The following is a 13417-nucleotide window of genomic DNA, read 5'->3' as shown; positions in this document are numbered from 1 at the left end:
CCTTCCTGGCTCGGGGTGAACACTGCCTGCCTCTTTTGCCTTTACCCGTGCTCAGAAAGTCACTGTAGTGTGGGGGCCTTATGGGAGTGTAGCACTTCAGATGTGAATGGCTGAGGCACTGACTGGCTGTGCACCTGTTAGTCAAAGGCAGAAAGAAAACTGTAATGAGTAATAGCAGTTATGGTTAAATGCAGCTCCTCTAAGGACCATGTGATTTTATTCGTCCTGTTGCTAGAACTGTAGATTTTAACGCCAGAAAGGTGCATTTCAGCCACCAAGAAGGCATGGAGACAGGTCTTCATGGCTGTGGGTTCATGCTTCAGCCTTCAAATTTTTTTTTGAGTCTGTCTGTGAAAGGCCGGTTGATGAGCTGTTCCTCAGTCCAGTCGTCTTTAACAGGAGAAGCAGATAGACACGATGGGTGGAACGAAGTTAGAAAAGAGAGGCCTGAAATAAGCCGTTTCTTGTAAAAATGGGGCAGAGAAACTGCTCACTGAATCTATATTGAATTGCAAGCAAACAAAACAAAAAGGAAAAGATGGAAATTATTTGGAATCCTTGGTGTGAAGTTTTGTTTTTCTGATTCATGAAACATCCAAGAAGTTAAAATATATGTTTTTAGAAAAAGTCTTTTAATGTTTACTTATTTTGAGAGAAACAGAGCATGAGTAGGGGAGGGGCAGAGAGAGAGAGAGAGAGAGAGAGAGAGAGACTGAGAGAGAGGGAGAGAATTGCAAGCTGTCTCCGCACTGTCAGCACAGAGCCTGACGCAGGCTCGAACTCGTGAACCGTGAGATCATGACCTGAGCCAAAGTCAAGAGTTGGAGGCTCAGCCGACTGAGCCACTCCAGGCGCCCCTGAAGTATGGGTTTTCAAAGAAATCTTCTTTCCAGCAACTACATATTTCGTTTTCCTGTGTGACAGTAAGGCCACCCAGCTCGGCCATCAGGCCGGACCAGCTTCTCTGCATTTAGAAAGCCTCTGAATAACCACCACTGCCTTAACAATACCGTGGAGGAAGAAAGGCACAAGTAAACTCTGACTTCATTCTGGAGAAACTTGGCTCGGAGAGTAATTTACCAAAATCCACGCATCTGGGAACCGGCAGGGCCAGGATTAGCATCTGGAGCTACCTACTAAATTTAATTTAATTTAATTTACCTACTAAATTGATCGACTTAACAGAAGTATAAGTTGTCTGATTATGAAGTGATACCTACTTGTGACAAACTGTACAGACATGAATGAATTGAATGTGAAAAGTCCTTCAGGATCCCATCGTTGAGAGAACAGCCTGAGAAACGTTCAGCGTATGTTGGTCAGACTTTTTTTCTTGCAAATGCCCGTATATATCAACTACCCACTGATGAGTATTGCAAGGATGGAGTCCTACTTTCTGTTACTCTACAACTTGCTGCCCCCCCTCCCCCCCACTTAATGCTATAACTGGGACATCTTCCTGGTTCCGTGCATATAGATGTAAGTCCTTTCTAATGGCATCCTCCATTCTACAGATTCTTTATTTTAAGTAACAGCCTTTTGATGGCTATTTTTACTTCCTAAATTTTCATATTTTTAAACCATGCTGCGATGAGAGAGAGAGGGAGGAAGGGGTGTGCGTGCGTGTGTGTGTGTGTGTGTGTGTGTGTTATGTTACTTGGTCTAAGGGGAAATCTTAGAATTGGAATTGCATATTATAAACAGGAATGCATAGTATAAAAAACTGCCAAGTTTTCCTCCCATCCTCATCAATATTTATTCTGATCAATCATGAAAATGTTATTAATCAAATAACTGAAGTTGTCCTGCTCAAATCTGCAGTTTCGTAACTATTAGTGAAATGAAGCATTATTCACATTACTTGGTATTCATGTTTCTCTTATGACGCGTTCATTCCATTTTCCTGTTTTTATTCAACTCTCTACCTCTTTCTTACTGTTCTGCAAACAGTAAGAGGTAATAGATGTTATAGGGTCGCAAGGGACGCAAACTCTTGTCCTTCTGTTCGTTTCCTTTCAGAGGGATTGTTAAGGTACTAATTGGACCTGAAAAACAATAGTTTAAAGTAATGTCAGACTTCCAAAAAATTGCAGCAATATAATACATGGAATTTTTGTACGTCCTGTAGCCCGTTTTCCCAAATGTGAACCCGTTTCATTATCACAGTAGTTGTCACATCTGGAAAGTAATACTCTCACGTTGCTCTGTCTAATGCACAGATCTCAATGCACGTTTCTTTAGCAGCCTTCTGGCCCGGGAGCCCCTGCAGAACTGTATTCTCTTTCAGTCTGAAACAGTTGCTCTGTCTTTAATCATTGTGACCCTTTCTTAAGAGCGATAGCTGGTTGTTTTATGGAAAATCCCTCCATTTGGGTGGGTGTGATGTTTCTTCATGAGAGAGAGAGAGAGAGAGAGAGAGAGTGTGTGTGTGTGTGTGTGCGCGCGTGTGGGTGCACAGTGGCAGATTGGCTGTGGAGTTCAGGAACCAGGAAGACTCAGGGTGGCCATTTCCACGTTTCACCAGGTTTTGTGCAATTGACGAGATGTGGGTACCATTCATTGAGGTGGGGGAGAGGTTTACTCTGTGCAAGTCGAAAGCACCAAGTTTTCCGGTTCCTGGAAATGTCACATGTACAGTATCTTTGCGTACTTTTGTTCCCGTGCTTCACTAAGTCCACTTAACTCCTAAGGTCTATAGCTTTTCCTCAGAATTTCTCCCAAGAGCTATTTGTTCTCCAGTCTTCTTACCACTCAGCCCAGACTTGGGGGTACCTCATCCACAGTCGTATATCATCCTAGGGGGTGCCTTTTCCTCTCCTCTGGAAATTTATCCATTGCTGCCAGACTTTCTTCTTTCAGCTCTATGGAAGTGTAACTGGTAGAAATTACTTTCATTTAATAACTACGTCCTGAGTGCCCAGTTGGGGCAGATCACCTTATGGGGCAGAGTTGCGAGTTAAATAAGAAATTATGCATAATCGAAGGGTTTCAGGGCCATTTTGCCTAGTGGTGAAAAGCAACCATAGCCTGGACTTACTCCTTACAAAAAATGAATTCCACACAGATCAAAGGTATTTATTCAGAAATACCCAGTCAGGAAAGTACTGGAAGAAAAGATGGGTGGACATATTTAAAAAAATTTTTTTGTCATCAGTGAGTTTGAAGACTTTCTAAAAGATGATGAAAAACCCAGATACCATAAAGAAGAGATAGAACCCCTTAACAGAGTAAAGTTGAAAGTTTTTCGCACAAAAATTAAACGCCACCTAAACTGATAAATGTAGAAGGGAGGATGGAAATAGAAGAGTCACCATTTTCAAACACCGCAGTAACAGCTGTTCCAGGCAAGAATCATCTGTGGATGCTGAAATTAGTGGGCAGACACATGTTTGTATACTACCGAACTCCCTACAAGACACTTTATTTATTTTTTAAAATTTATTTTTTAATTCACATCCAAGTTAGGGTTTGCACCAAGTTACGGTGCAACAATGATTTCAGGAGTAGGTTCCTTAATGCCCCTTACCCATTTAGCCCATCTCCCCTCCCACACTACAAGATACTTTGTAACTACAAAGGGAAAAATGGTATCTTCACAGGGGAGAAGCCTGGCACTTAACCAAGAGATCAAAGTTCGCATCACCGATAAGGGGGCAAATCAACGCCTCCTGATGCATTGAGGAAGACACGCTGTCATTTCTGAGGTCGTTTTTGCCCCCAAAAATGCACAACTCTCTGTGTTTCCTGTATTTTGTCTTGGTAGCAGTTACCACGGTGACCACACCTCTCCGCCTCACCCCTGCCCCAGCAGAATGTCAGTGTCATAAGATCGGGTGTTATCTCTTTGGTTACCGTTGTATCACTGATTCTTAGCACAGACTATCGGCTTATAAATAATACTGTACAAACGAATGAGGGAGTTTACTTGGAGCCAGTGGTATTTGTGGGAAAGATGCCTTTAGCCTTGGAACGTAGTGACAAATCCCAGTTGGAGGTCCCGGTGGAAATGGATGGAGAGCATTTGAACCGTGTTGCTAACACTCACGTTAAGCTTCAGTTCGAGTCACGAAAAAAAATACGTCCTATGGAAGGAAAGCACGTTCACAGAAAAGACGGAAGGTTAATAGTTGAGAGGCACGGTGAGGGAAGACGTAGGGGAACTTTCCGGAGGCCAAGGCCGGGGCTGGTTCTGCAGTAGGGAGTGTCTGGCTGACGAAGGCCAGACTTCCACAAGGGTCTTTGTAACTGTCTTGGGGCAGTTTTGTCTGTTTTTGATGTGCATCGAGGGCTGCTGGGCTGCTTGGTGAGAATAGAGATCTGTGGGGCCCTTTTCTCAGGAATTCTGACTCGGTGGCATCTAGAAATCTGTTTCTTGTGACAACGACACTCCTCCTCTACCGAATAACTGCGGTGCAGGTGGGCCGGGCACCACACTCGGAGGTGACTTTATGCCAAGGTAGGAGGATGTCAGCTACCGGGCAGGAAAATAGGAAGGGAGTGACTGGTGAGCAAACGGGGCCCGTGCCGACGACTCTGGCAGCACTGGGTAGGGGGGCAGCTCTCGAAGCATTTTTAAACGGACTGCGATGGAGGAAACGGAAAGCTATGGAGGGGAGGGACTCGCCTGTTTTGCTCGCGTTCGCCGCATTGCAAACCAAAACATGTGAGCGCAGCTCTTTGCAGGGACATGTTGAACAGTTACAATTCCTGTGGTCAGGGGCCGTAGGGAGAGGCGCGCTGAGAAGTATTCCAGCCAGCACGGCTTTTGAGTAGTAGTGCTGGGCTCCATTCGTCTTGGTCAAGTCCTGTCCTTAGGAAATTGATGAAAATTAAATAAAACTGATTAATGATGCCCCAGGACTGACCTTACCTCTGAGCTTCAGGCAACTGGCGGGCAAGAAAATGATGTTATTTTTGTAATGTATTCTGACTCATTATGCTTCATTGAATTAGATAACTCCTGGGTAGTATTCCATTCCAAGCTTATGGCAGCAAAAAAAGGAAGTATGTGAAAATGTACATTAAAGTTTAGTGGCTTACGGATGGCCTATATTTAGAATGCAACTATTTCCAGGAAATCTGAGTATCTCAACAGCAGAAAAACAAAATTAACATGCTCATATGGATTTAAGATGACGAAATAATTGGGTACAGATAGGAATTTCCCCCTGACCCTCCAATTCATTTTCTAAATGAATACAAAATGTTTTATGATGCATATTAATTGGATCATCTCATTAACAAGAAAACATACAGAATCCTAAATTAGCACATGTATGAGCATATGAAATGCCTTTTGAATACCACGATTTAGAACTTACACTGAAAACCAGCAAATATTTTGAATTGGTAGAATAATTATGTATTTGAATTTCTCGACTACGTCTTCCAGTTGGTTGGTCCACAGACACCCAATCATTCTGCCTAAAAAATAAGCGAGGGAATGAATGCCCTTTTATGTATTTGGCAGAGAGAAGATTGTGAATCAGAGCTCTGTGATGCTGAACTGAAATTTCATTTCTTTTTTATTTTCAATGCTTAAATACATTTATTAAAAAATCATAAATCACAGAAAACAAGGAACCGTCCTCAAGAAGTTGAAAATGGTGGCTTAATTCTAAACATGGTGAAAGGGATAAAGTGGTCCAGATAAGAAATTAATAAAATAAGGTTGCAAGGATAAACCAAGCCCAAAGCTGATTCTTGGGAAACATCAATGAAAACCTCATTTCTGACAATATTAACCCAGAGAGAAAGGAGAAAACCCTCCAATAATTAACATTAGGAATGAAAAGGGATCCCTAACCACAGAACCATTAGTAACTTAAAACCTCTGAAGAGAACACCATCTGCATTTGGATAAAATGGAAAAAAATTAGAAAGACTACTAACATCGACTGCAGGAGAAAGGAGGAAACCTGAATATTCCCAATAACCATTAAAAAAATCCAATCGGCAGTTAGAAGTTTCTCCCCAGATGCCCCAACTCCTACCGCACCACCAACCTCCTCCATTTTTATTCCCGGATCAGTTGATTTTCAAGGCTTGACATTTCATTTCCGAAGTAAAGCCTATCGTCCTTATCCATGCCCCAAGGGTTTGACCTTCTCCCGATTTCACCATTGACCGACCGTCAGATGCTATTTGAGCCTGAACTCAGGGACCCTGTGCACCTGGTTCTGAGATCCTGCTCTACCATTGGCTCACGGTGCTTACCTGTCCTGGGCTCTTGTTTCCTCCTCTGTCGCACGGAGCTGATGGTGGTCCTTTGTTGACACCAAGAGTCATGCTCTGTGTTCTACAGGCATCATCTCATCTTCGCTTCTCAACAGCTTTTTCCTGGTTACTGTTCCCAGGCCCACTTCGCCGTCCAAGAAGCCGTGATCCTGTAGCGAGTGGTTGGAGTCAGAACTTGAACCCAAGTGGTCTGACCCTGGAGGTTGCCCGTCTCCTCTCGGTTCAGCTGCCGAGAAGGCTCTGGAGAGGCTCGAGATCCTGTGTGTTAGCCCATTCTAACAGTTAACCAGGGAAGGAAAGCTTTCTGTTACTACGACTTACTCTGATGATGATAGATAGCTCCTTTACTGTATTGAAGGTGATGTGTCGTCCTACAGTCATACCTCACCTGCCCAGAACTTGGCTTGCTCTTATCTAGAAGACAGCGGAGGAAAAAAAAAGAAAAGTAAGAAAATGCTCTTTGCACAGCCTGTTTGGAAATCACGGAGCACATTCACTGTGATCAGCACATAGTTTACTCACAGGGAGACTCCTTGAGATCTGTGTCCAGTCTACACTTTAATGTTACAAGTGAGTTTAAATTATTTTATCAGTGATCTAAGACTAAAAGGACAGAAAGACTGGGGCGCCTGAGTGGCCCAGTCGGTGAAGCGTCTGACTCTTGGTTTCGGGGTCCACGTCACGATCTCGAATTTCGCGAGTTCGAGCCCCGCGTTGGGCTCTGCGCTGGCAGTGGGGAGCCTGCTTGGGATTCTCTCTCTCCCTCTCTCTCTATCCCTCCCCTGCTTGTGATCTCTCTGTCTCTTTCTTTCTCTCTCAAAAGTAAACAAACATTGAAAAAAAATAAAAGCACAGAAATACTGAGGTCAGAGATGTTTCATAAAGAAGTTCTTTTTAAATTGATTTTCTACACAGGTGCCAATTAGAAATGGAGTGAGGCGTTGCTGTTGGTACGTTGAAATAGAGTGGAATCATCAACAGTTAAATAATATTTATATTTTAATCAAAGAAGAAGGTAATATCGTGGCGATCTTTCCTTCAAAAATGGTTAAATCTCACAAATTTCTACTGTTACTATTACTTTTGAATTTTTTTAAATGTTTATTTCTGAAATGTGATAGACATCAAGACTGGAGGACAGAAGCAATTAACCTGACTTCTCTGAGAACTCAGTGTGAGAAGGGACTGCTTTTCTCTGATGTTTCTCCTGCACGCCAGGAACTATAATGGAACTTTTATTTATTACCTTATGTATTACCTCACATATCTGTGAGGTATGCCTTTTATGTTTAAGCTTCCTCTGGAAAGGTGTTCCTCCCTTCCATTTCATAGAGGGAGATAAAATGCACAAAAAAGATGTCACAGCCCTCCCAACTCATGAGTGGTCGAAGCTGGATTCTCCTACAGGTGTATTTGGCCCCAAAGCCTAAGCTGTTGGTGCTGAAGGGCTGCAAGCACTCCATTCTGGTGGCGGGATAAAAACGATGTCACGCTATGAGAAATCATTACTTTACGGCCCACGGGAGACTCGATAGCTTTCAAGGTAGCCCAGACTTACCTCGGAGTAATTTCAAACATGCGTCGGGAGTGGTGATTTATTTAATAACCTTTCCTGCAGCAACCGCATTCTTGCTGATGGATCTGGTCTAAAGCCCAGTGTTGTGGTGTGTCTAACCCAGAATATCCCTCCCTCCAGGGACTGGAGATGAATGCCTCGTAGGTACTCATAGGTGGTACTCACGAGTAGAGGGGGAAAATGCAACCAAAGCTGTTTCTGATTTTCTCCTCAAGTCTCATATTCACCTCATCGGTGCTGCAGTACAAATAAAGTGCCCTCTTATTTGCAAAGACATGTTTATCTGGACCAGCGCATTTCTGATGTGCAGATACCTACGATGAGTATGAAAGACTCATAGTAATCTTTGGTTTTCAGGTCTGGAATTTGTATAGCTTTTGAAAAGGACAGCAAGTGTGGGCCTCGGTCCTTTTGTTCCTAAAGCAGGTCCCAATCTGTAAGAGAGTGACTGACGCGGGGGAGGCATCCTTCCGTCTCTGTCATTTGAGGCATGCAAATGACAACTTACCCCCTTTTATCTGAATCAGGTTATGACCCTGCCGCTCAAAGCCTAGGTTATGGTCGTTTCCTTTATTTATCTCCAGCAAAGTCAATGGCGCCATGTTCTTCCTGCAGGGGAGGGGCAGGGAAAGAGGGAGACACGGCACGTGAACTCTAACCCAGTGGGGACAAGAAAGGCTGCCGGCTGGCCAACTGGGAATGGGAGTCCAGGAGGTGGCCGTGGCATGGGGCTGCTCCGGCCTCCCTCACCTGCGGGCAGGACACCCCTGCTTTTCCAGTTCATACCACAGCCCTCTGGTCGCCTGCTGTGCCCTGGAGAAAATGGCCCGCTTGGGAACTCGCCTCACTGGCTCCTGTGCCTGCTGGGTCTCTAAGGAGACTGCTCAGTGCCTGGTCGACTCCTCTGTGTTCTGGAAAATATGGTTTTGTGTGTGAAAGTGGGTCAGAGTTCTGAGCTTAGCCGCCTAAAAAGGTATTAAAAAAAAAAGAAAGAAAAGAAAGGAAAGTTAAGGGATGGGACATGTCACAAAATACACACTGCGCTAGGTCAAATATTTTCTTCTTCATTCTTGGCATTACTTGCTGCTGGTTTTCTCTTTTTTAATGTTTATTTATTTTTAATTTTTAAAATTTACTCATTTTGAGAGAGAGAGGAAGAGAGTGCCACCCAGGCACTGTTTATTTATTTATTTTGAGAGAGAGAAAACGAGCAGGGGAGGGGCAGAGAGAGAGAGGGAGAGAGAATCCCAAGCAGGCTCCACACTGTCGGCACGGAGCCTGACACGGGGCTCGGTCCCACGAACGGTGAGATCGTGACCTGAGCTGAAACCAAGAGTCAGATGCTTAACTGCCTGAACCACCCAGGCACCGTTTATTTATTTATTTTGAGAGAGAGAGAACGAGCAGGGGAGGGGCAGAGAGAGAAAGAGGGAGAGAGAATCCCAAGCAGGCTCCGCACTGTCGGCACGGAGCCTGACACGGGGCTCGGTCCCACGAACGGTGAGATCGTGACCTGAGCTGAAACCAAGAGTCAGATGCTTACCCGGCTGAGCCCCCCAGGCGCCCCTGCTGCTGGCTTTTAATTCAAAGGCAGAATTGTAGAGCTGCTTCCGCACCGTGTCGGGGAGAGTTGGGACTTGGTGACATCACATGGGGACCCCCAATTCCACAGGACTCTGCTACTGGGCTGTAAAACTGGGGACGCAGGGAGAGTCAACTCGCGTCACCTCGGAGCTGTGCAGTGTCACTATGGGGAGGGCTCCTGCCTCTCGCAGGCCACCCTCTTTCCGTCCCCTCCTCCCTGGGCGAGGTTGGGAGCCGTTCGTCGGTTCCACGAGGTCCTCGTCGGCTGGGGCTGCTGGGACGGGAGTTGGCCTTAAGCTGTTCCGTGTGAATAGACGTGGTTCTGACCAGCTCCCCAAGCCCTTGTGTGCCAGGCTTCCCGGAAAGCGGACCCTCCCCTGACTCCTCTTTGAAAAGGTCTTTGGAAGAGAAGACGGTGTGTGTTGGGAGGCGGCCGCCAGGAAAGGGGGTGGGGGGGTGCAGGCAAACAGACGGGGGCTCTAAAGCAAACAGAACTCTCGAGAGCTGCGGCGCAGGTCAAGTGTATCTCTGGGCTGCGGATTCGAGGTCGTCAGGTGGCGGGAAGGCGGGGTCCCCTTGGGGGTGGCTGGGATGGAAGCCGGCTTTCCCGAGGGGTGTTTGCCGTCGGCTGGGGGCCGCCGTGAAGTGAGGGAGTGGGGCCACGACGAGCGCGGCTGTGGGCGAGGGAGGTGACCCTTGGGGGGGGGGAGGTGTCCAGGAAGGACGCCAGGCAAACGGATGATGCAGCGAGGCCGGCCCCAAAGGCCGCCCCTCCCCCAGGGCCCTCCACCCGCGAAGGGAGCCTCCGTGTCGCTGGTGCGTGAAGGTGACCACCGCCTGCGCCTCGCTCCGCTGATGTCCGGCCCTCCAGCCGCAGCGCTGACTTCTCTTTAGCGCCCGCGGTCATCTTTGCCCGGCTTCCCTCCGTGGCGGCCGGAGGGCGAGGAGCTGGACCGCACGGTGTGGCCAGCGTCCTGCCAGCCTGCCGTGCCGTCGTCACACGGGTCGCTGCCTTCCCCCAAGTGCCATTTGCTTCCAGCGATGACGCTTCTGTTGTCTGCCCGTCCTCGTGGCTTCAGTGTCCTCTGCGGGGACTCCACATTCTCCTGGCTTCATGCGCTGTCACCACCTCCCCGTGTCACCAAGACACCATCACCTCTGCCCTGGATCCCTGCGGTGGCCCCCTCACCGACCGCCGGCTTCTTCCCTGGCACGCCCGAGGGGCTTTTTAAAATTATCATGCCGGGGCGCCTGGGGGGCTCAGTCGGTTCATGTCCGACTTCGGCTCAGGGCATGATCCCACACGGTTCGTGAGTTCGAGCCCCACGTCGGGCTCTGTGCTGACAGCTCGGAGCCTGGAGCCTGCTTCGGATTCTGCGTCTCGCTCCCTCTCTGCCCCTTCCCCGCTCATGCTGTCTCACTCTCTCTCTCAAAAAAATAAATAAATACTACAAATTAAAAAAAAAAAAACCCACTCTTCTAAAAAAAAAATAAAATTATAATGCCGTTTGCATCACTTCTTCGCTGAACCCCCTGAAAAGTCCCCCGTTTCAGTCCAAGCAAGAGCAGAGGTGGATATGGAGACCTGTATGCCTCCTCACCTTCCTCGCCCCTCTGGCTTCATTTCCTCAGCCTCCTCTCTGCTGCAGCCAGCAGCCTTCTTGCTTTCTCTCAAGCCTGCTGATGCGTCTACCCCAGGGCCTTTGCACCATCTCTCTCTTTCCTCTCCCTCCCCTCCTTCAAGCCCTTGCTTCATTTTTGGATTCAGAGTGAGACCCCCTCCCCTGCCCTCTGCTGCCCAGTCGACCCCTCCCCAGGGCTCCTGGTTTGCTCTTTTTCTTTCTCCAAAAGCATGTGTTATCTTAACTTACCGTACAATTTATGTAAGAGGATTATTACTTATCTGTCTCTCCCGGCTAGATTGTAAACGCCACGAAGGGCAGGAATCTTTGCCAGTTTTGGTCATGTCCCGCGTGCCTAGAACATTGCCTCCGTGCATCCTAGATGGTCAGTGGATGTTTGTTGAATGAATATATGACTGAATTAATGAACAGGTGTGTATTAAGAGAATTAAATGAGCTGCCCGCATGTTCTTGAAGGCTGGTGCATTTGGGGGACGTATTTTAGACCTTATTTGAGCCGAGTATTTACTTTTGCTGTACGTCTGGGAATGTGATGGGGCGAATACTGTAAACTTTGTTTCTTCATTCACTCAGCAAATATGCATTTGTAGCAGGTGCTGTTCTAAACTCAGGATAGAAGATACAAACAAATAAATGTCCCAGGTACTGGGCCTAATGATGCCAGATCCTCTGATATTTTATTTTTAAGAGAAGCTGAAACCTGAATTTGTACATGAAATCTCCCAACTTGTAAATATCGTTAACTAACTTAAAAATTGCTTAATTTACCCTAACAACCAAATGAAACATTCATAACAATCGAATGTTGCCTTTGGGGCTGTAGCTTGTGCTATCTGTTAGCTAACAGAAGGTTCGGACCTTCTAGAACCTTCTAGGTACGTGGGATCTCACAGGCTGGGCAGGATTTGGGTGAGCTGTGAGGACAAGAGGAGGAAGGGGGGATGTTTCTGCTACTCCCTGTAGCCAGGGCGGAGGGGTGGAGGCAGGACAGGCCGAGTGAGTAGGGGGCGATGACGGAGGGTGTGTGTTTCCACATCCGCACTCGTCACAGTCTCCCCTGGGCTATGCTGAATCATCCTTTCCAGGTGAAACACGTTGCATCTGTCAGGATGCAGGCCCAGCTGCCTAAACAAAGAAACAGGGTTACACAAGACAGAGACGCGTCTCTGTCGTCATGGTCTGAGGGTCAGCAAGCTGCAAGGTTCCTTCTCTTCTGGCTTTGCCCTGGCTCTCGCTCCTGGCCGTGCTGGCTCACCTGCCCCTGTGCAGCCACATTCCAGCCGGCAGGAGGGGCAGGAGGAGGCGGCCCTTCCTCCAAGGGCGGGATCCAGACTGTGATCCCAGTACTTCTGGTCACACCCCCTTGGCAGGGCTTGGGGACATGGCCACACTGAAGGCCAAGACAGGCTGGAAAAATGTAGATTCTACCCGGGTGGCTATATATCAGCTAAACATTATATTTTTCTGTGAGGGAAAGAGAATGGGTCTCACAAATATCAAGCAGTCTGTGGCATCTGTTCTTCTGGGTCTCGGGTTCTGTGAGGTCAGGCACCTCTCACTGTGCCCTCGGTTTGTTTGTTTGTTTATTTATTTATTATTTTATTTTATTTTTCACTTGAGAGAGCGAGAGGATGGGGAAGTGGCGCAGAGGGAGAGAGAATCTTGAGAGAGAGACAGAGAGAGAGAGAGAGAGAGAGAGAGAGAGAGAGAGAGAGAGAATCACGCCCAGCGTGGAGCCCGATCCCGTGGGGCTCGATCCCCTGACCTCGGGATCATGACCTGAGTCGAAATCAAGAGCCGGATGCTTAACCCACTGAGTCACCCAGGTGGCCCCGTGCCCTCAGCTTTTTAATTATTTTAGCAGGACCCCAGCAGCACAAGTGGAAGGTGATACTCGACATGTAGTTTCTCTCTTTCAGATTCTTCTGGCCCACCGCGTTTCTGGTTAGATTCAAGGAGCCTGGCGAGCTTTGGTTTTGTCTTGTTTGTTCTCATGGCTGGTCTAGAGCGACAGTCTCCAAACTTCTTGGTCTCGGGACCCCGCTGCACTCTCGAAAGTTACCAAGGATACCGAAAAGCTTTGCTTACCTGGGCCATATTGATTTGGGTTTACCGTATTAAAAATTAAAACAGACATTTACAGGAATATGCAAAGAAGTATTCCATTCACTTACGCCGTCTGGAAGTCTCCACTGCAGAGTTGTGAGGGAGCGATGGTAACGGAGCAAACAATGTTTTCACGGTATTATGAAAATAACGCTGACCTAGCACATCCCTTACAAGGATGTTGGGGACCCTACACTTTGACAGCTACTGGTCTAGAGAACACAGCCTGGTTATGTGGACTTGGGTAATTGTATTGAAACTGATGAGAGCT

The 13417-nt window shown here is 47.2% G+C and overlaps 1 protein-coding gene across 2 annotated transcripts in view; it reads left to right on the top strand.

Moving 5' to 3' along the window:
* Positions 1-13417, top strand: part of STAMBPL1 (STAM binding protein like 1) — a 47171-nt gene that overhangs the window by 7005 nt on the left and 26749 nt on the right. The window contains exon 1 of one of the 2 annotated variants that reach the window (XM_019430056.2): positions 11340-11451. The exons of the other annotated variant lie outside the window; for it this stretch is intronic. The gene's annotated coding sequence lies outside the window, so the exon portion shown is untranslated. Of the gene's footprint in view, positions 1-11339; positions 11452-13417 lie in introns of those variants that run through there. 2 annotated transcript variants of the gene reach the window in all.

The sequence above is a fragment of the Panthera pardus genome, unplaced genomic scaffold, assembly GCF_024362965.1.
Source record: "Panthera pardus isolate Hobbes unplaced genomic scaffold, ASM2436296v1 HiC_scaffold_22, whole genome shotgun sequence".
Classification (NCBI taxonomy): domain Eukaryota; kingdom Metazoa; phylum Chordata; class Mammalia; order Carnivora; family Felidae; genus Panthera; species Panthera pardus.
Note: the sequence above shows the minus strand (reverse complement) of the source record. Positions and strands in the feature narration are given on the sequence as shown.